The 23,798-nt window shown below is 32.2% G+C and overlaps 2 pseudogenes across 1 annotated transcript; both read right to left on the bottom strand.

Moving 5' to 3' along the window:
• Window positions 1-1,041: 1,041 nt before the first annotated feature.
• LOC143205745 (eukaryotic translation elongation factor 2-like) lies at window positions 1,042-22,108 on the bottom strand (annotated as a pseudogene).
• Window positions 22,109-22,358: 250 nt separating this feature from the next.
• LOC143205719 (eukaryotic translation elongation factor 2 pseudogene) lies at window positions 22,359-22,806 on the bottom strand (annotated as a pseudogene). Its single transcript, XR_013007874.1, has 2 exons — window positions 22,596-22,806; window positions 22,359-22,534 (listed from the first exon to the last, which is right to left on the bottom strand). The product of XR_013007874.1 is annotated as a eukaryotic translation elongation factor 2 pseudogene (transcript).
• Between the last annotated feature and the right edge of the window lie 992 nt (window positions 22,807-23,798).

Genomic DNA, 23,798 nt, shown 5'->3' with positions numbered 1-23,798 from the left:
ATAAGAATTGTTTTTTCTTAATTAAAGAAGTTATTAGGAATAAATATACGTATAGTATTTCCAATAAAACAGTCAATGCACGTCATCAAAACCGTCGAACGTATTGCCAAATTTAGTAAAACGTATAATTATTTTTAAACCAGGAGCATATTTCTTTCTCATTTTACTAATTATAGAGTAATCCTAATTAATTGTTTAAAATAAATTGAGTTAACTCAAACATGAGCCTACAACCTATTGTGTCTTTTTAATTAACTGTATTTTAAGTCCTTTAATAAATATGGATTAGATGCACTATAATATTAAAATAAAATATATTTTATAAAGTTATTTTTGTTTCATTATTTCATTTACATAAGTATTTTGATTATTATGATTTTAATGAAATTTGTTGTATATTACGTTTTGTTGCTTAAATATTAATAAACAGCTTAAAGGAATATTTTTTGCAATATTTTAATTATTACATAATTGTTTCAAGAGTGTTGATTAGAGCACGAAAAATTGATTTAGGCAATAAAACAAATACCTCAAGATGTTCACAATAACATACGATCCAAAAATATTTAATTGTTCCTGTTTAAAATGTACAATTATTTCAGAGGAAATTGTTAGAATGGAAGGCGTATATACAGGATTTAAATGGCATACATATAACACACGAAAAGGTCTAGTGAACTATACATTGCATTTAAAAGAATAGAATTTTTAAAAGCATACAATAAAATCAAGGGAGGCTTATTGTTTCAATTTATTTATTTAGATAAGAAATGGATATTTCGGAATGGGGCATTGAGTCATTCGTGATAAGATTACAATAAAAATGGTATGCATAAGCATTAGGTTTAAAATTTAAGAAAAGAGAAAGAGTACACTTCTGCAGATATGGCAAATACATTAGGGAGAATGCTGTGATTAAATCTTCTTTTATCAAGAAAGATGTTTTACGATTCACTTATGATTCGGGACGGGACGCAACCAATAACACCACTTACGGCATTGGAACAAAAGATAAAATATATTTTTATTCCTGGTATTTTATACAGAATTCGATACACGTTACAGCGCCCTCTACTAACTCTTTTCCCTCTTTTAACACCCCACCTCAATTTAAATGTACCAAACAACTTAACCTAATTAAGATTATAAACAAAAATTACATTTAAATACATTTAAATTGTCAGAACAAAGTCATTACATTATACATACAAATTTTTTCCAACTTAGAATTGTTCTATTTTTACATGGTGAGAATTTTAACTATACTTAATGATTTAATCGAATAATCTTACACAATTATGTGATAAACACAGGTAACAGTCAATTTTCTACTTAAAACAATTATCTCTTTAAACAAAAAAAACTTTGACAATCATAGAAGTAGTCGCCAAAACGCTGTCCAATTTAATATCGATTATGTAGTTTGTTCTTGAGCTGCCAAACATACACATGTATTTGTCTTCGAATGAATTTATATGCTGCCACTGGGTTGCTTTTATCAAATGGTATGAATCTATTAAAACTTTCTAGTTAGTTGCCATCCCAGTCTTCATAATTTGCTCCTTCAAGTCCACTTTCACCTTACATTAATCCATGATTTTCTGGTATCACTGAGGTATCATATTAATTAGTCACCATTATGCCCATTTTCTGCTTCTAATATTGTACGTGATTTTGTTAATTTTATTTTCTCCAGTGTTTTAACTTCTTCACTTCTTCTAGTTCATTTCCTTCATCTATTACTTTCAACTTAATCATTCACTAACTGCAATTCACTGCATCCTCAACTTTTTCATCAATTAAATCCTTAAATATATCCCCTTAAAACTGTTATTCTGCTTTATGAGCTTTCTTCTTTTCTCTATTTCTATAATCTAAATCAGTTATTAATGGCTGTTCTCTTTAACTGTTTCCTTTAACATTCTTCCCTTTGTTTTATTATTTTGCTCTACATCAGATTCATCAAAATCAAATCCTAATCCATTTTTGTTATTTTTATTAGTACAGTCGAGCAAGATGTTGGGACTAGTGCTGTCAGGAATGAAATACCAGTTCTTATGGTATGGCAACGTGTGGTAGGGGCATCGGTAACGTCGTAATCGTATTTTTATCCTAAATACCTAGCACGACCTTTGAATTCGTCACTGGGATTTACTTTGCCGTCATTAATGTCTTCATGAACAATCTGTTGTGTTTTTTTGGCGATTTTGACGGGCAAATTTTGACGCTTTCATGGTAAAATACTACTGGATCGGGTTAATTAACCTGAATGCTAGCATGATCATCCTCTAAGGCCTTCAGACAGATTTCTAAATGGAGCTCTCCGGCACCGGTAATGATTTAATCGAAAGATTCTTCAATGACACATTGTATCATGGGATCAGACTTGGCCAAACGCTTCAAACCTGAAGTCTTGAGGATGGCTCCCTGAATTGTCTTCCCGTGTAAATCCTCTTTCTTGAAGCCACTTAGTTAGGTTCCAGGATAGGGGCCTTCAAGTCTGTAGCCACTTTGCCAGAAAAGACAGGACCAAAAGCGTAGAAACGACCTTTATGAGAAGTGGGTACTATTTTAGACACATAAATCATCAGAGGACCGTTAGGATCAGATCTTAATACCTAAATACGAAAAACCGAAGTATAGTAATTTGCATATACTAAAAAAAATTGGTAATTGTTGCTCAGTTTATACAAATCATTTATAGTGAATCAGCCTAGAGTTGTAAATTACATATCATCCTGTACAAATAAATATCAAAATTTAACGCGTTTTAAAATTCCATACAGGTAATACACAACAAGAGCGGCTACATTATCATGTGGGCCTTCGTATAACATTTTAATTCTGTATTTCTGAGCAGTTACTGTGGATGGTAAGTTAACGGCAATCATCTGAAGCAAAGTCTCACCAGAAGGCAACCATGTCAGCATAAATTGTTTTCCATCCTTATCCTTGTCTTCATATTTCAACTTAATGCGCAGTGTGGAGAGAAGGGCTTTATATTCTTCTTTCCTAAAATAAAATTTTTAGTTACATGAAGAACTACGAATATATAATGCATTCTCTATATCATAGCATGTCACCATAGGATATAAAGATAGAGGTAACATGAAAGGTAACATAACCTTTAAATACCTAGGCTTATAATTTTCTTTCAATGCACAGCCAACAATATTTTTATTTCCTTATTACATAAAACTTATTTTAATTCAATAATATTAATAATAATATTAAATAAATTTTAATTTGTCTTTAGTAAAATTGATACAATGTGAACTAACACTAAAAAACATATATAATTATTTAATTTATTATACAAATAATTATTTAGGAATTTACTTACCCGAAACACAGTCTACTACAACAAGAGCACCATTCTATTCTTTTTCGCGTTAATCAGGATTGTTTATGAAAAATCCCTATCTTCGAGCTCAACATACATAGATATGGCGTTAAAAATAGATTAGTTAGAATTTTTGTTAAAACAAATACCCAGCTTTATTTTAAAGAGATAAAGCTTCAGAATGACTAATCAAAATTATCACATATATAAATGTGGTTTGTAAATTTCATCGTTCTATATTTCAATATACTATTAATATCCTTACGTGGATTTAATGATGATAAATCTGTTTTGTTATTTTTTTCTGGTATCTGTAAAACGTGTTTTTCTAACTTTGGCACCAGCAATAATTAAGCTTTTGATACTAAGTCTAAAAGACTAAAGTCTAAAGATGATTTTCCGTTATCTACATGAGCTATGACGAATATATTATGGATATATTGTTTATTGACCATCTTGGCACAAATCATCTTCTGTAAAATTCACCTAAATCAAAATTAAATGTTAAGAATTCGTAACATTTCGAAACATGAAATAAATTTCTTAGAAAAAAAATGAAAGTAAATCCAAATATTGTTTGTATATTAAAAAAAAGTTCAACTATCTGGTACATGTTATGCTATTGATTTAAAATGAACTTTTCTTGTAGTTATTAATCTAAGTGTCAATCTCATATATATTCATACCATATTTGAAATAACTGGAGTAATAAAAATAATATAGTTTACTATATTAGAACAAAATTATATTCAAAATAGCTCATTGTTAACTAATTCACAAATATGTAAACATTTTACACTACATAGTCGCCATTTCATACTGTTTTGTACTGTTGAAAATCGAAAGAGTCCAACTAACAATCCAATTTAATCCAAATCAAAACAATGTAAGACAACACCCGGTAAATATTTGAATTCAAATTATTTTCTTTCCTTCTTAATTTCTTAAGCAGATCTGCAGTAAACTGAAAACAGTGCGGATCAAGCCTTCCAATTGATAATGTATTTTGTGGCATTCCAGTAGCGATGAGACGTAATTTCACATTTCATGTTCCAGGAAACTGCGAATAGTTACAGATGTAAATTGTGCTGCTATATCTCTTCGTGGTGAATCGTATTTCTTTTAGTATTTTGTACAAAATTGTCTATCTGTTGTCATGTCTGTGTAATAGAGCGTTTGTAGTCTTGTTTATAATGACATAACGCCAAAAGCATTTCTAAAAATGCATCCGTTATGATCATAACTTGATTATAACCCTTGTCTTTTGATCGAAGGACCAAGAAGAAAGATCAATCAATATCTCAAGTATGTCACCATATTTGTCACTCTTCATAGAATTTTCCCAATACGCATCACATACACAACAGCTGCTGTGAATACATTTTAAAAAATATCAATTGGGCCGCCCGTAAAACTGCTTTAAGTTCACAGGTGTCGACATTGAATACCGTCTCTGCTCCTCGACTTGAAAAGATCTGCATCATCGGCTTTATATAACTGTCGATTTTTCGGAAATTTGTTATTTGTTGGATGTTTCTGCACTACAATCATCATTATAATGAAACGCTATGTCCTTTTATCACACAACGGAGTAGGAATAGAGAATTTATGGAGATTTATTTTGTTATATAGTAGAACAATTGGTATTATTTGGTTTAAAATTTTTTAACCGACAACTAAATTCAGCACGGGCCTTTTTGCAATGATTGAGTACAAACGGAGGACTTTACCTTGCATTGAATTTGCTTAAAATTCTTTTTTATCTTGATTTGAATTAACTTTTCGTATATCTCAGAGTGTAGAGATTGCTCGTTCATGTAACACTCTAATTTTTATTCGAAATGATATGATTCCAGGAGCCGACAGTAATTGTGAGGCAGCAATATGCTCATTTTGTATATTAATCCCAAATACCATACCCGGTCAAAAGCTTGTGAGACGTCCAGGAATATTGCAGGGCAGTATTTCTTTTCTTCGAATTTCTTTTTGTCAACCGCTGTTACTCTATGCGCTTGGTCCATTGTTGAGTGGTGATGTTAAAGTGCAAGTAGGAAATCTGGTATTTCTATAAATGAATTAATGCGTTTTAATTGCAGCTTCTCAAATAATGTTGACATGACAGGCATCGGAGAAATAGGCCTGTAAGATATAATTTGGTCTACCGATTTATCAAGTTGTTTAAACAAATTAATTCAATTGACATTAAATAATTCGGAAACATGCTTCAGTCCCAAACAGGGAATATATTGAATATATATAAGTCAGCATGATTATTACTTTTCGTGGAAGCTTCTTTAATAACAACTTATAATAACAATTAACTTCGTACAAGCTCTTGATTTGTATTTTATTTGACGAGTTGCCTTTCAAAATGTGAAAGTTCAGTCTGATCTTTTTTTTACTGTCGGTGGGCCAGTAAGTGGGTTTTCGCCTAGAATAACAGTTACATTGAGTAATATTTTTTTTTTTTCCTTTTCTAGGTGTTATTAATCGTCAACCCCAGGCTGTATGTTTAATATTAAAATCCGCTCCAATAGTATATATTGGTTCTAATTTTAAAAACAAATCTCTATAACGTGAACATAATAAATTGGGATTTAATAAATAATAAATGGGAATTAGAAAGAGAAAACTGGAATACTCTATGAACAAACTACTATTTCATGAAACTCAAGTAGGGTGGCACAAAAGACACCAAAACAAACTGAATAAGAAAAAGTAGCGATTCTGAGCATCGCGTCTTTAGAAATGATGTGTTATGAAGTTTTAGCATCACTAGGACGTGTTAGGATATCACATTTGGCAAATACAGTCCCCGAAGAAATATTAATAATGTTGGTATTTATGATAATTATTTCTATTGTTAAGTATTCACAAAGGCGACAAATTGTATAATTAGGAAGCAGTGGCAATCCCATCTAGTTCTTTTACATCCTCGTTCAAATTAAAAAAAAAAAACATATATAACCGACCCACAATAAAAAAGTCTAAAATATCGTTCTACTAGATGGAATTTTATGTTTCATAGATATTCGGAACCATTTATGATATACTTGAATGGTACATGTTTTCTAGTCTGTGTTTTGGGGAAAATATTGAGAAAATATTTAAAATATAACTTGCTTTTATACTATTATATAATATATTGAGAAACAATACTAAAATTATGAATTTTTAAATACCTTAGGATAGATAATCAATTTATCATAAATATATAAGTTGCATTTTATATATATTAAATATTAAACTTGAACATCCGTTCAAGATCATTCAGGTCATTCCTAAAACCTTATCTGGACAACAACAATCAAAATTTCCAAATTTAAATAAAAGTATGCTACTTACCTAAATATACATTTATTTATATTAATCAATTTTGAGGCATATTGGTATTTATGTTCCTTGTAAATGCTCTAATATACATAATATATATTATATTTTCGCAAAATATCTACTTTTCACTTCACATTAATGATGTATTGACCTCATTACTGTGCCTACAATTACTGTCAAGACCATGGCTAACTCCCACACTAAGCACCAGCAAAGCAGCCAAACAGGCCGACTTCAAGACATTAAAGCAACCAGTTCCCAAAACACCAGCTGAAGCGACGGAGAGCACCGTAAATATACGTAAGCGTAATTTTCCCGATCAAAAGTCGACGAAAACGTATCTCCAATTCAAAGGCTACCACTTCGCCTTCTACCTCGACGCAATCGCCTTGGCCGTCGCAATCAAAATCAAAAATACCGCCGGTAGTACTACGCGATCAGCGATATTTTTCCAAACCAAGACTAATAACAAGCCAACACGGCATTCAAATCGGCATTACCCAAACAGAAAAGGAGGATTTATTCTTTTACCCCCAACAGAAAAATATATTTCGTATACTATTATTTCGTACAGTATTATTAAGTACTGCCCCGGTGGAAATATGCATCCGGACAAACTTCAGGGGTCTGGCAGTCTTTGTAGCAGCAGATGATATTAAATTTGAGCTCGAAGCTCTCGAGTTTCACCCCAAATATATCCAATCTTTGAAAACCAAATCAGGCAACCCGATTCCTATTGTAAATGTGGTGGCTCCGAGAGAGGAACGTCATATTTTCAACTTAAAAGGATTCATGGATCAATCAAACAAGGTCCAGGCCCAGCGTAACTCAGGATAACCAACTTAATGTTTTAACTGCCAAACTTTCGGCTACTCCGCAAACCACTGTCACGCAAACCCCAGATGCCTAGGGGAATACTAGACGAGGGTCTGCGAAAAACAAAAGACGTCTCCAGCCGAATGTAGCAACTGCGGTGAACCACATTCAGCCAACTTTTCAGGCTGTAGCTGCAGACCTTCAAACAAAACACCAAAAACAAGGTGGTCAAAATCGCCAGCATGATCTACCGAGCCCACTCTACCCCAAACAGTAGCCTGAAGAAACGGGGGAGGTAGACGGATCGCTTATAACCTGGCCAACATCGAACAAGCAAGCCAACAGGCAAAAATTTGAATTCCTCAATCGCAGCCTTAGCGATTAAAACAATCCATCTTCCAAGCGCTTTCAACTCACTCACAACATCGACATACTTCTGCTCCAGGAAACATTCCTCAAACCATCCAACCGTTTTCGATACCGAATTATAAAATCTACAGAAACGATAAAACCGCTGGCAGTGGTGGTGGAATCGCAATCTTAATTAAAAAGAGAATCCGTCACTTCTCATTACCGTCACCACATATGAACAGTTTTGAATCAACCTCCATCTAAATTGTTCTATCAGACAGGCCAGTCAGTCAAAATCACTTATGTGTGTCGGAAATACACGGATAACGACACCTCCGAATTCAGGACCGTGTTCGACGAAGATGTAGCCAAAATTATTGGCGGAGACTTCAACGCACACCACCCTTCATGGGGCAGACTCCGAGCTAATCAGGCAAGGGTTGATATCGACCGAATGAACTCGGATCTGAGTCTCGGACTGATAATCCTATCAGAACTAACACACTACCAAAACCTGCACTCGCTTCCATCAACAATTAATTTCTTCATAATCCAAAACACACAAAATCCCGTTGACGTACGAGTTCTCAATGAAATAGACTCCGATCACCGGCCGATTACCCTCACGCTGGGAGCCTCGGATGATCGAAACTCAAAAAACGAAACCCGAAAAACCGACTGGAAACTATTTCAAGAGATCCAACTGAAAACAAGTCCAATCTCCAAAATAAATAACCGCGAACAAATCGAGGAAACAATTACCAAGCTTACAGATAATGCTTCAAAATGCTCACAAACAGTCAATGGTCACAATCCCACCTCCGCAAGGCAATTACAACACAGCATTGCCGCCAAATATCAGAGAGGCCAACAATCTAGCGAAAATAGTCCCTCCAAACTATTTCCAAAACCATCTAGTTTCACCAAAGGCACCTACGATAAAATTTCAGTATTCCAACTCAAAAGGTTCCCACTTGACTCTCGGAATTAACCAACATTATAAATTCCATCATGCGACTGCAACACTTCCCAGAAATTTGGAAACATGCATACATAGTTGTGATTTCGAAAAAAGGAGCAGATTATTCGTCTTCAGACTACAGCTCCATAAGCCCGCCTAGTTCAATTTCCAAGATTGCTGAAAGAGCGATCCTATTTGCACTCAACCGGTTCACTGAGCAGAACCTTATCACACCAGACGAACAACACGGGGTCAGAGCCAAACATTCATGTGCACATCAGACCAGTAGATTGACCGCAGAAATTCACTTTGCCATGAAGAAAAAGCACAAGCTCTGCGCGGTGTTTTTAGACCCAACAAAAGCAGTTTGACAAAGTTTGCCATTGAAGCAGGTTTACCCGAAGACCTGATTTTACTGCGTTATATTTGTCGGATTGGTCCTTTCAACTAAAGATCAGTAATACATTCTCCAGTCCTAAATCAGTCAATGCAGGAATCTCCCAAGGTTCTCCATTAGCCCCAGCATTATTCAACCTCTTCATGTCAGACATCCTAACGAAGAACGATTTTGAAACCGCCCAATTTACGGGTGACACAGCTCTCTTCGCCAGTTCTCGTTCTGTAGATGCCGCTCAGAGAAAACTTTAAACCCATTTAAATGCCACAATCCAATGGTTAAATTTCTGGAGGTTGCAAAGCAACCACCAAAAAAAACCGGGCTATAAACTTTCATAATCAGAGAAACATCTACGCCTACCAGTTGAGAGTGGAAAAATTTTCAATCCCGTGGCGACAAAAAGCCAAATATCTCGGCATCATCTTTGACCGTATATTCCTATGGTCATCACAGTGCTTAAACCGCTCATCTGCAGAAAAAGTAAATTATCTCCGATGATTAAAGTTTTGCTTTACAAGTTGCTTGGTATCGGTTTATCAGGTCGGAATTAGTGAAAAAGCTTCAGGTAATGCAAAATAAACTTTTCAGGAAAACTCTGAACGCACCATAGTTTCAATCCAGAGTCAGAAATACTCAAATTCGTTGGGAAACAGATACACCAGAAATAAGACGGTTCGTTTTCTCCTTATACAAGAAATTCCATGCAACCTCATCTGTCTCACAGAAGTACCCACATCAGATCGCTGTTAGAGGCGTTCCCAATCAGGTAACCCCGAGGACCATCCCCCCAAAAAGCGGTGCTTCAAGCTGCTAAACGTTCTCATAGCCGAAGAAAGCTCCTTCGCAGGCAATTCTTTCTTTTAAATTGAATTAACATCAATAAGGAATCCTTTTCAGCTGGCAAATGAGGCCCTAAAAAAATTCGACGGTCTCTTCTTCTCTGGGCTGCCTCCAATAGTTTACCACTTGTCCATTCTCGATTGTCACATATCTAATATATAGTAACAATTACTTTAAAAAAATCAGTAAGAAGATGACATTAATTTACGAAACATTTTAGAAGAAATAAAAAGAAAAATACAGCAAAATATTAAATTTTTATTTACAAATTAAAGGATATAAAATAATGAACCTTAACTATGCCATAAACCATTTGCTAAAGTACCACATATTTGCATATACAATACTACAAATGTATTATATATAAATAAAATTTTATAACAAATCATTCAAATCATACAACTGTAGCAAGTACAATCATTGGTTTTTCCTAAACTCCTGCAATGCTTATTAACTGGAGGGATTAATTACAATGACTTAAATATATAATTCCCTATTACCTTATCAAAATTCAGTTCTAGAATATTATTCTGGGATTCATATTGGCAACTAGCACTTGCTTCAATATTGAGTCTTATAACAATCTTAACAAAAAAAATTCTGATGTAAATATAATCAAATTAATTTTTTTCTTCATAATTCTTCTTGCCTTATCATACCCTACCTACAATTCATTCGTAAGATAATAATCACATCTATAGTTTTATGGAAAATACTACCTTGGTGACAACTCCTTATACAGTGAAATATTTATCTTGACTTCTTGAAACTTATTGTCTTTTAAAGTATTCTTGAAGCAATAATTTTTCTTTATCGTCGTGTGGCTTCCAACTTTCAAAGACTTACGAATTCAAACAAGAAATATAAACTTTGTTTAACATCTATATTATGGATCCGACAAAAATGCTACCGAAATTCAGTATGTATGGATACTAAAATTATTAACTTGAGGACACAGAGAAGTCAAATGATCTTTCCTGTCATCGACTTTAATTGTGCAGCAAGCTCATGGTGAAACCTGTTTCTTTCTTTTGATATTGAGCATGTCTTATTACAAACTTGACATATTCATTTACTTTCACTGCAAAATTTAAAACATTTAATTATTTTATTCTATTTGTAACATCTGAAACTAAACCTACCTTTGACTCTCCATATTTGTAATATTGTTAAAAAGCTGAAATGTTAAACTAAAAGGCCTTCTTTTTAAATAAAAACGAATGTCAAAAATATACCTTTATAAAAAGCCATATCGAACGCTTTAATAGTTAAACAAATAAATGTCCAATATTAAATCAGAGCAATATCGAATATCACCATTTCTTTTAATAAACGCTTATCCTGCAGTACCATGCAGTATTGCCAAATTTAAAGGCAAGCGCTATATATTGTACTAAATAGTAAAACACTTATTTACTCTATTATTATTTTTTTGTTTCAAAGTTAAATATTAAAGTTAATTTCAGAAAATCTTCTTAAATAAATTATATTTCTAAACTAAATTACATCCATAAAGAAAATTGTTTAAACGGTAAATTTTGCAACATAAACTTTTAATATTTTGATTTATGGCTAGAATATTTTGTCGACAAATGTACGAATGGTTCCGAAAGTAGCCGAATCTCTAGACCATTACCGGCAGTGCCCTATATCTCTTTAAATAAAATAAAATGAGAAGGAATATCTGGTCTAATTATAAAAGGAATTTACAATTTGGGACAGGCATATATGGATAATGCGATCTCACTGCTATTTTGAGTTGACTATATGTTAATTGCAAAAAGTCTTGTTAAACAAATTGTTTTATAGATCAAATCACATAGCGCTATATTTGTTAACATCGACTTTAATTAATTCCATTCCAAATTATGGGTTTGACCCAAATATTGCGCTTATCAATGCACGGATAATGCCGAAAGCAACCGAATCTCCGGATCATGATGATGTTTAATGTTTCCTATCCTTACTACTAGGCATTTTCAAGCAGGGTAATCACAAATATTATGCAGCTATTTCAAATGAATCAAAATAAGCTATAATAACTGCAATAGGCATTACATTGATACATTAATACGCTGCTACTTTGTAGAGGCTATAATTAAGGCCAGGAGAGAACTTCGTTTCCCAAATCGGCTATTTTCGTTAATATCCGTTTATTTTTGTTTTTTAGGTTTTAAAACATTTTGGTTTGATCATTTTGACATTTGACAGAAGAGAGTGTCATTATATGATTACTTCTGTTTTTGGAGTTTTATAATTTAGCAAGTGTTATGGATAAATTAAAAGTAACCGAGGTGTGCAGGTTGTGTCCTAGTTCGGAGCAGTTGCTGAATATATTTGATGATCAACAATCGTATAAATATGACACTGCAAAAATAATATTTATCACAACAGGAATAGACGTAAGTGCGAAACCATCTTATAATATTACCTTATAATAAGAACAGAAAATTTATTTACCGTGAACATTCTTCCATTTAAGCTTTTTTGCTAATACATCTTTCTACTGTCTCCGGGTTACCTCAAATTTTAATACCATACAATTTATCTAATAAAAAATCCATTTAAAAAATAATTTTATTCTGTCGAGTCTGTAGAATTGCTGTACTATATACATAAATGTTGTTATAATTTCATTTTCGATATTGTTTTGCTTTAAGTTTTAAAACAGATATGTCATAATTTACCTACAGTGTACATGTGCTAAAGTATTGACATCAACTAGTTTTGCTGAAAATATTTATTAAAAATTATAATCAAAACTATATCTGTAATGATAACTTGTATGTGTTATCCAAGTAAAATATTAATTGCTTAGCCATTTTTAATATGTATACACTGTTCCAAAATATTGTTTTGCCCTTACATTATTATAAAATTAAACATAACACATTCGTGGTAGACAATTCTCAATCCAATTATATATAGTCTATCCAACATAACAGTGAGTTCAAGTCACCAGGATGTCACATGTATTGTCTATTGAATTTTGTAAATTTATTTTAAACTCAGATTGTATTTTTCCTTACATTATCTCCACCAAGAATGAAATAATTGGAGCCCCTTGTTGCCAGTAAAATGTCTTAGAGAAGTAAATACTTATACTATTAAATGTTGTTGCTGCGATTTTATTGGAAATATTTTTACCACGTTGCAACTGCACTGAAAATTCGCATGGAAACTATGACTAAACTCCTTCAAAATGTAGAAATATAATCTTATTGAGGAAAAAAGGCATCTGTAGATTATGTAACTGAACAATAAGGTCGTAGACTGTTACGTCTTCTTAACGTTTTAGTGATTGACTTGAATGCTGACCCAGATAGTGAAAATGATAATGATTTTATGGACATACGACACAGTGCTAATATTTAGATTAGAACGGAAATAATTAAATGTGGGTATATATTTAATATATGATACTGAAGGAAATCGTATTGTAGAGTTGGTTATATTTGTGTGCATAGATATGTGTGTAAATGTTTAGAATTATGTGCTTTACATTTAATTTGAATATATAGTTTATCCAACGTAGGAACATACGTCACATCAATTTATGACATCAAAACGGCTCAATGTTGCCACGTCAACTCTGAATTTTCATTTATTCTGGCATTGGCTTATAATAAAATTATTTTATCATTATCGTATGACATATTTAATGAAATGACGTAAAATTTATGACGTATTTAATGAAATTAAAATATATTATTTGGATACATAATTATTAAATGGGTTGATTAGGTCTTTAGAGGATATTATTATATGATGTCCAAGCAGAGCATGTTAAATATTTTGGTATGCACTTAGGTCGACACCTAAACTGGAAGAAGCACATACTTTCTAAACGAAAACAAATTGGACTTAAATTATATCAAATGTATTAGCTCATCTGGCGCAAATCCGAGTTATCATTAGATAACAAGGTGTTGCTGTATGAGTATATACTCAAGCCAATTTGGTCGTATTAAATCCAACTATGGAGTACCGCTAGCAAATCTAATATATCAATCATTCAACGGTTTTAAAATAAAGTGTTGCGTGCCATTGTTGATGCTCCGTACTATATTTCAAATAAAGCGATACAACGCGATATTCCTCTAGAACCTATAATGAGTGTAATTCAACGTGTTAGTGAAGTACGTGAAGTACATATATAGACTTTAGAATTAGACTAATTAATTAATATAAATGCCATGTACATATAATATAGACATAAAAAATACCTATTGCTTATAGGGCAGATTGTGGAACCACAAAGAGTAAAAAAGCAAATATTAATACATAAGGGCAGATTGTGGATTTACAAAGATTAAAAAAGGCAAATATTAATCTCTTAGAACTTCAACATTTCACCTCAACCTCATTTTTCATATATATTTTTCATAAGTTTATCAATAATTTTAATTTATATTTAAAATCACATACAGTGATATATGATTTAAAATGCACGTAACAATGCGATGAACAGATCTGGCCCACTTAAAAAACTTTTGTTATAGAAATACCAGATTTCCAGTTTGGATTTCGAAATCACCACTCGACAATCGACCAAGTGCGACTTTTAAATGTTTAGTAAATTTTGGTAGTTAATTATAAGGGTTTATTAAAATTAACAATACATGTTGAAAAAAAAAATTGATATTTTTCTTCTGCGATATATCGATATTTTTTTAATAATATCTAAAACGATGTATCGTTATTATTCTTACATTCTTTTATTTTTATTTTTATTTTTTTTTTTTAGAATACCAGTAGTTTTCTCAGCGGCCGATACCCCTAATTTCTCTTGCTCGGTCACAAAAATCGCCCAACGTTTGCCGCGATTAGCTAATGAGGGTCCTCTACGTAATTCGTCAACAATACCGTTCTATATTTTCTTACATACACAATATTTTTATAATAGTAGTTTCAAGTTGGTAGGACATTATATTATTTTAGATTTTTATATTTCCTTATTTCTATAACTATATAAGCCAAAATATTATCCAAAATTTCGCCTTAAAACACGAAAAATTACTAAATCATACTAAAATGGAAGCATTACAAATACTGGACCTCGCTCAATATATTAGAAGATTGAAGCGAACCCAACCGAACCATACGAACTTAAATAATACCTTTAGTGTAAACTATAGCTAAAGTTATTATAATTTTATAATTGATAAATACATACTAAAACTCTCACTCGTCTTGCTTGTGAGTTAATCCAAGTACAAATTAATTATTAGTAGTAAGCATATCTAATAAAGATGTTATCAAAAATATTCTATATAATATATCTATATATTTTTTTATAAGAGTACTTTGACAATTTTATAACTAAATTTATAACTAAATTTGTATTTTAAATATAATCCTGATATAGTTGATGCGGTCTTATTCCGTTATTATTGTTACAGATATTGCAGAGTGATACTTTATCAAAAAAATTATGTAAGAAGTGCCGAGATATTACCTTCAGAATGTACTTATTTCGGCAAGACTCTATGAAACATAACCTCCAACTGAAAGTAAGAAAATCTAGTGGTACATATATATAATTATGTTATGTTGTTAATAGTTGAGTTCAGTATTTTAACATGTTTATTATTTTACTTTGACATTTACTAAAGCGACTTTTTATATTCAGGAAAAATGCCTTAATATACTCACTGATGATACCGAGTTACATAGAACATTTATCCAAACTGAAAGGAAGGAAGAAGATAAAGTGCCGGTCAAAATTAATAAATATCCGAAGGTTCAGTTTCACGATTCTATTTTGAAGATTTACGGTACCTACCCCAATATTAAAATACAAAAAAAATATTTTAATACAAATTTTGATCCATGCGTTTGCTTGTCTCTTGGTGCTACAGAATCATATTTATTCAATCAAGTTTTAAATAAATATGGATTAGGTAATCTTTAACTTTCAACTTTTAATTAATTGAACCAATATACGGATACTATATATACTATTATTATTATAATATCTACTTCTGTGTAAAAATGTGAATTAAAAAGTGCCAAAAATTTATCGTAGGAATAGATTTGTTTTGAACAAGAATATAAAACTTAATCATATCAACATTTCATATACTACATTACCGTTAATATAATTTTTTATGTCTATAGGTTTGTGTAATATTGTTGACTTGATAAATAAATTCTAAAATACATAAACAATTGTTATTATTTCCGTTGACTTCTTTTGTATGATAAGATTATTTGAATAGAATGTGATTAATTCCAGTTTCCACCAAAATATAGCATTTTGAATTGAATATAACCTACTTCGAATGGTAAGTTATTTTCATAAGTTTGAAATAAATTTTACAATATGTTACTTGTATTTCTCAGTTAAATAGTTGTTAACGTAACGTAACGATTTGGATATTCGTCCAAATTGAATTTGCTTTACATTATTTTTCATGAAAATATGATTTTCAGAATACATTATAAATCTATTTTTCTATAGGAAGTTTTTTATCTTTTTATAATAATTAGAATTTTATAAAAATATATGTTATATACCTTTAGTTAAATAATAACTTCATAGCAAATGATTGAATATATTTAAAAAAGATATTTTATTTTAAATACTCACTATTTTACATTATCAAAATAGACCGTGAAAGAAAATGTTGGTCTAGTTGAAATCCTAAATTTTACATTTACAAATTTTTGGTTTTTGCTGTTCTATTTGCTTTGTTACAATGCCAAAATAAAAGACTTTTTAACATTATAAACGTTCAGAATTTTTTAAAAATATTATTTGCTTACGAAATATCTTGTAATAGTTGGAATATATAACTGTCCTACTTGCTAGAATTTAATTTGTACGACAAAATTATCTTTACTGGTATGCCATGATATATCCTAACATAATTTAAAATTACCTAATAAATTAACAATACATTTTATAACAATATTTTTAACTCGTTCGATTCGTTTGTTTTTACGAGATGTGGAGCTTTGATTATTTCTCCGTTATTCAATATAATTCAAATATAATTAATAGTTAGGTTAGGTATTATAATTCAAGTGGAGATAACTAAAGATGAATATATAATTTTATTATATAATGTAAGATAGATGTTTCTATTATTTTTATAAATTTGAAAATTAATTTTACTACTGTTTTTTTCTTGTATTAATACACATCGAGGCGATTACGGATTTAATGAATCAGTATGTATTTCCTAAATTAATACAAAATTAAACTACTTAGAGTTAAGAGTAACACTTATACACCACACAAGTTGTCCAACTGTGTTGGATCCACATTACTATGATTCAGTAACCTTAACTATGAACATTGGTAATTAATAGAAGTACTTTATTTTGGCAGCATATTTCCATTCCATAGATGCAAATTGGCTAAATGATAAACTAATCTCTTTGATTATAGATCAAGTTCAGAGTATTTTCCTACTAATCCATACAGTTGCTTGAGTTTGATTATAATTTGCTCAGCTTTTTGTCCAACGTGATGTTTCTAGTTTAACCCATCATCAATATGGATGCCGAGGTACTTAGTTGATTCTCCTTGAAAAATCGGAAATCCACCAGATGATAATTAGATCAAACTGTATTTTTCCAGTCTCTAGTCTATTTGTAGATATTGTTGGGTACCACTTATATTTTTTCTATATTAATGCTATATAGAGCAGAGGTATATATTTGGCCATAATAACTGTGTCTTTATTAAATATTTCATATATTGTTTCTTGTGCTGTTGGGATTCAACAATGTAAAGCAGACAGAGGATTGGTCTCAAGACACTACCCGGGAAACTTTAGCCGAAATAAGTTTAAATATTAATAATGCCCCTTCATGCGAAACTCTAAATTTAGTTGACAATAGTTCCGCGGTAAAAATTTTCTCTTCTTGTCAATTAGCCCCAAGTGCCATTACCCGGGCAAAAGCTTGTGAAATGTTCAGTGTGAAATACTATTGCAGGGTAGTATTTCTTTTCTTGACTTTTCAGCAGCCAATGTTACATTACATTACAGTGCTTGGTCGATTATTGAGTAGTGATTTGAAATTCAAATTCCATTTTCTTTCAACGCTAACTAATGTAGCTGCTATTTCCTATTTTTTAATTTTATCTTTTAGTATATGTCGAATATTTTGTTTTTGTTGAAAATTATTTCTGTTTCGCCTCAGGCACGTTCGCTGCGGTTTAGTACCCAGGCATAGTATTTTAATATAGTTTTTCTTTCGAAAATAATGAAACTCTGACTAGAGAACTATATCTATGTGATTTGTTCTCAGAAATAGTTTTAATTCCCGGATGCGATTTCCTAGCCACGAATCGCTTATTTTTATCTTTGTCTTTCTAACCAACTAAATTTGTGTTTTATTTAAGTCTGAAATTCACTGAGCACTTTCATCATATTGACGATAGTCAGCTCGTTGATTACAGTTTCTTTATTACATTACAAGATATTTATTTCGATTTGTCTATTTCTACAGTTTTCGTTGTCCTCCTTGTGGACCTATCAAATGGATGGTATATTTAATGTTTGATACCTCAAGTAGTCGCAACGCATGTTGCGGCCTATCAGATAGGCTGCACAGACCTTAGATTAGTATCACGCTTGTGGCGAAACCTCCAGGTTGGCTGAACATTTGTCCTGGTTACCCGGATTGGCATCTCTCTTGTTTACATACCTTGTACTGGGTCTACATGCTCGTGGTCGACTGTCGGTTGTACCCTTATTGTTGACGGTTCTCATACTCACTGGACTACTCTCTCTGGTTGACGTAACCATTCTAGTGGCCATACCTGGTGTTGTCTCTCACCATAGTGAACTCATGTAGTTCACCATGCCTGTAGCTTGGCAGTTGCTAACCAACAAACTACTAGAACTGTATAATTAATTGTAGTTTAAGTACTTCGGCAACATATGCAATAAATGTCCTAAAATACTAAAATAAATTATATTTGATAATATTTTATGTTTCTGATAATAGATATTGTTAAGTCAGAGCCACAAATTAAATGTTTTTATTAATCTCTTAGGCCTTCAATAATCTGCCTGTGGGTCATAATTATTATTATAGGATTTGAATTATTTTAATGAAACATTTGTTAATATAATAATTTGTTAACGATTGTTAATGTTTTATTAGTTCCCCTATTCCAATTGGCCAAAAAGTAAGAATTATTTAAACCGAAAGTAATATACAATTAATCTAACATATATTGCGAATGTTACAATACGTATGTTGGACATATAATAATTGGGTGGATGCGCCTATATACTGAATCGGCTCATATATTGTTGAATAATTAAATGTTAAGAGTAGTTGCTTTGTATATAAAATCGTAAAAACGCTACGGCGCATGCTCGCGATAAAGCCCCCCGGACAAGATGAAGATCCCTCACTCTTGACTCATTTCTGTGTTATGGCTTAAACACGAATTGTTTGTAAAGTATAAATATACATGGACTAAGTTGTATCTAGTACTTTAATTGCCCAAACACCTACACCAAGTCGATTCTGGAGAATTATCTAAGAATGGATAGAAGTCCTAAATCAACCGGGATATAATTATTTCAACAATTCAAAATTGCTACTTATTCAACGCTGTATCATCTGGTGAGGCTTTCTGTGATATCCAACGGATTTCTAACATTCAATACCAAATAAAGATGGAGTGAAAATTTAATTGTATAAAAGATTTACCTGAATTTCACACTGACAAACACGTTCAATGAGTCTGGGCTGGACGTCTGCCCAGACTATTAACCAATTAATAATATATTGACTAATAGCCAAGCATACAAGTCAATATACGACGGGTGGTAAGAATGATGTAACCGCCACCATGATGGATTGTTTTGTTGTCTATTGGAATCCTGTAAATAGAATTAAGAATAAAACTCACTCCATTAAATATGATTTGAAAAAATAAATTAAGAGCGCGTTGCCATTTTTTGGCTTAATAATGGGTATGATCTATAAACCAAAAGCCAGTGGAAGATTCATCTAGACAAAAACAGAGACATAATTAGAACGTTGCTCTTAATGTTCAAGATACCAGACAGCACATTTGTTTCGAAATTTTCAGACGCCTGCAACTTTTCGTTCAATACTCTATATAGTGCGTGTTTTATTTGTTCCAGAGTATGGAAGAAATATTTAAAAATTAAACCAAAAGAACTGTACACTAACTCTCCTAATATATATAATTCTCTAATTATATATTCATCTAAATAATTTATGAGTATCCCACTAGATGACTAGCATATCGTTTCAAACTTTTTAATCAATGCTATATTCACTGATGAGACTTGCAGCTTTTTTATTGCAGAGCCTTATAAACTATATCTTATAGAATACACGTTAATATAAATCCAAACAGGATTTTGACAGGCACATCTGGTCAGATTCTTCGCTGACGGTTTCACGGTAAGATACTACTGGGTCGGATAATTTAATTTGAATGCTAGCATGATCCCCTTCCAAGGCCTACAGACAGATTTCTAAGTGGAGCTCTCCGGCACCGGCAATGATGTTTTCGCCAGATTCTTCAATGTAACATTGAACCATAGGGTCAGACTTGGCCAAACGTTTCAAACCTAAAGTCAAATGACACAGACCTTAGTGATAGTCACACACTAAAAGCGAACATTTTCGTACCTTCTACAGGTTTCTAAATCGGCCAGAATCTTCGGTTCCACAGCTACACGTACTACGGAAGATAAGCTAAACTTCTTGACATTCAAGTTCTGCTTGTTTAATTAATGGTAATGGTATCGGACTTAACCAAAAATTGATCCACACCGAACAACCTGCAAATGTTTTCAGATGGGACATTTTCCATGGCTTCTACATAACGACCCATCATGAGGATGGTTCCCTGAATTTCATGCTCGTGTAAATCTTCTTTCTTGATGCCACTTAGTTAGGTCCCAGGATAAGGGCCTTCATGCCGGTGGCTACTTTACCGGAAAAGACAGCAAAAAAGCATGGAAATGACTTTTATGAGAAGTGGGTACCATTTTAGGCACATACATCGTCAGAGGACCGTTATATCACATCAATAGTTCAGTTCGTAATACATTAAAACAAAAAAGTGAAGTATAGTAATTTGCGTATACTAAAAAATAATAATAAATTGGTAATTGTTGTTCAGTTTATACCAATCATTCACAGTGAATCAGCATAGAGTTGTAAAGTACATATAGTCATGTACAAATAAATACTAAAATTTCACGCGTTTTAAAAATCCATACATGTGGACCTTCGTATAACATTTCCATTCTGTATTTCTGAGCAGTTACAGGGGATGGCCCGTGAATGGTAATCATCTGAAGCAAAGTCTCACCAACAGATAACCATGTCCGCCTAAATTGTTTTCCATCCTTATCCTTGTCTTCATATTTCAAATTAGTGCGCAGTGTGGAGAGAAGGACTTCATATTCTTCTTCCCTAAAATAAATATTTTAGGTACACCCAAGAAATACAAATATATAATGCATTCTCGATATAACAGCTTGTCACCATAGGATATAAAGATAGAGGTAATATGAAAGCTTTTAATACCTAGGCTTATAATTTTCTTCCAATGCACTCCCTACAATATATTTAATTCCTAATAACTTCATAAAAGTTATCTTGTAAACTATATAGTGGTCTAATTGTGCTGGAAAAATTAATTTTTTTTTAAATAATATAACACATGTTTACTTGCAGTTCATAATCAAGTCAAAAATTTTGTTGTTGGGATTCAAGATGTACTTGCAAAACGATCTTTTGTTATCATTATCCTGTTTTTGGGTTGAAATATTCCTAACCCCATAAATTGTTAAACATCAGAAAATTTGGTAAAGTTATTCAGCGTCCAACCGCAATTTCAAATGGTTATGGTCCATCTTGTTCATGACCAAGATTGGCTTAATAAGTTCGTCGATAGCCTGACGTAACATAGTTTCCGTTTGTAGACACACCTGAAATAATTCATTATTACAAAATTGTTTTTAACTTTATCCATAATTTATAGCGAACTAGCAGCATCTGTAGCACCAATCATTAACCAAAGTCGGCCTGGGGCGGTTGGAGATGACATCACGATTAATTAAAAGATTGTAAATACACTATAATGTTTCCTACTTTAATTCGAAAGTTCTTAATAAATTGTCTTTACCACATAAATATATTTAGATATGCGTTATTGCATCTGCATTGAATTGCATTATGCATGTTTTATTAGTAAAATTAATACAAAGTAAAGTAACACCAAAAATACATACATTATTACATAATACATAATTATTTAGGAATTTACTTACCCGTAATACAATCTGCAACACCATCAGTTACACGAAGGGCACTACTGGGTCGGATTAAATAACTTGAATTCTAGCATGATTCTCCTCCAAGGCCTTCAGACAGATTTCTAAGTGGAGCTCTCTGGCACCGGCAATGATGTTTTCGCTAGATTCTTCAATGACATTATGTACCATAAGATCAGACTTAGCCAAACGTTTCAAACCTGAAGTCAAATGACACAGACCTTAGTGATAATCACACAATAAAAGCGAACATTTGAGTACTTTCTACAGGTTTTTCTGAATCAGCCGGTTTCTTGGGTTCCACAGCAACACGTACTACGAGAGCTACGCCGAATTTTATGACATTCAAGTTCCGCATGTTTGTGAATGTGGGGATGGTATCGGGCTTAACAAAAAATTGATCCAGACCGAGCAAAGTGCAAATATTTCCAGATGGGACATCTTCCATGGCTTCTATATAACGACCAATCATGATGATGGCTCCCTGAATTGTCTTCTCGTATAAATCTTCTTTCTTGATGCAACATATTTAAGTCTTGGGATAGGGGCCTTCATGCCGGTGGCTACTTTACCGGAAAAAACAGGACCAAAATCGTAGAAATAACCTTTATGGGAAGTGCACACACCTGCAAATAATTCATTATTACCAAATTGTTTCTAACCTTATTCATAATTTATAGCGAATTAGCAGCATCAGTAGCACCAATCATTAACTAATGTCGGCCTGGGACGGTTTGAGATGATATCACGATTAATTAAAAGATTGTAAAGACACTACAATGTTTCCTACTTTAATTCGGAAATTCTTAATAAATTGTCTTTACCACAGAAATATATGTTGATATGCGTTATTGCATCTGCATTGAATTGCATTATGCATGTTTCATTAGTAAAATTAATACAAAGTGAAGTAACACCAAAAATACATACATAATTATATAATTTATTATAGAAATAATTATTTAGGAATTTACTTACCCGTAATACAATCTACTGCAACAATAACACCACCAGTTACACGAAGGGCATTACTGGGTCAGATTAAGAGCAAAGTGCAAATATTTCCAGATGGGATATCTTCCATGGCTTCTATATAACGACCAATAATGAGAATGACTCCCTGAATTGTCTTATCGTTTAAATCTTCTTTCTTGATGCAACAAATTTAGGTCTTGGGATAGGGGCCTTCATGCCGGTGGCTAATTTATCGGAAAAAACAGGACCAAAATCGTAGAAATAACCTTTATGAGTAGTGGGTACCATTTTAGACACATATCATCATAGGACCGTTAGGATCACAGTTCTTAATACCTAAAAACAAAAAAGCAAAGTATAGTCAAATGCATATATTAAAAAAAAATTTCCATCCTTATCCTTGTCTTCATATTTCAAACTAATGCGCAGAGTGGAGAGAAGGACTTCGTATTCTTCTTTCCTAAAATATAAATTTTAGTTACACCCAAG

The sequence above is a fragment of the Rhynchophorus ferrugineus genome, unplaced genomic scaffold (assembly GCF_030347505.1).
Source record: "Rhynchophorus ferrugineus isolate W39M unplaced genomic scaffold, kcgeb_rfMv2 rfM14, whole genome shotgun sequence".
In the NCBI taxonomy this organism is placed as follows: domain Eukaryota; kingdom Metazoa; phylum Arthropoda; class Insecta; order Coleoptera; family Curculionidae; genus Rhynchophorus; species Rhynchophorus ferrugineus.
Note: the sequence above shows the minus strand (reverse complement) of the source record. Positions and strands in the feature narration are given on the sequence as shown.